Source organism: Cebus imitator, unplaced genomic scaffold, assembly GCF_001604975.1.
Source record: "Cebus imitator isolate Cc_AM_T3 unplaced genomic scaffold, Cebus_imitator-1.0 Scaffold41, whole genome shotgun sequence".
NCBI lineage: Eukaryota > Metazoa > Chordata > Mammalia > Primates > Cebidae > Cebus > Cebus imitator.
The window spans coordinates 3,383,366-3,383,675 of record NW_016107356.1 but is presented as its reverse complement, the minus strand read 5'-3'; positions in this window follow the sequence as shown (position 1 = coordinate 3,383,675).

Below are 310 nucleotides of genomic sequence, written 5' to 3'. Positions count from 1 at the left end.
GGAAACAGAAACAGGAATAAGAGGCCGACTGAGGTCTGAGAGGTGACAATGCCATCTGATCAGCCCTAGTATTTTCTGACTCGGCTTCTCCAAGAACAAATAATAATTTCTACTTACATTTTGGAAGTTTTCCAGGGGAAAATGGTTTGACCTGAGGAGTTAAGTCCCTTGGTGCCTCTTTGGTGCTAGAAAAGAGGTGCTATCCCGGCCCTGGAGGGAACATACTTTGTAATTCCATAATATGTTCTTTCATTCTTTCATTTCTCAAATCTTTTTTGTTTTCTGCATCTTTTTTTTTTTTTTTTTTTTT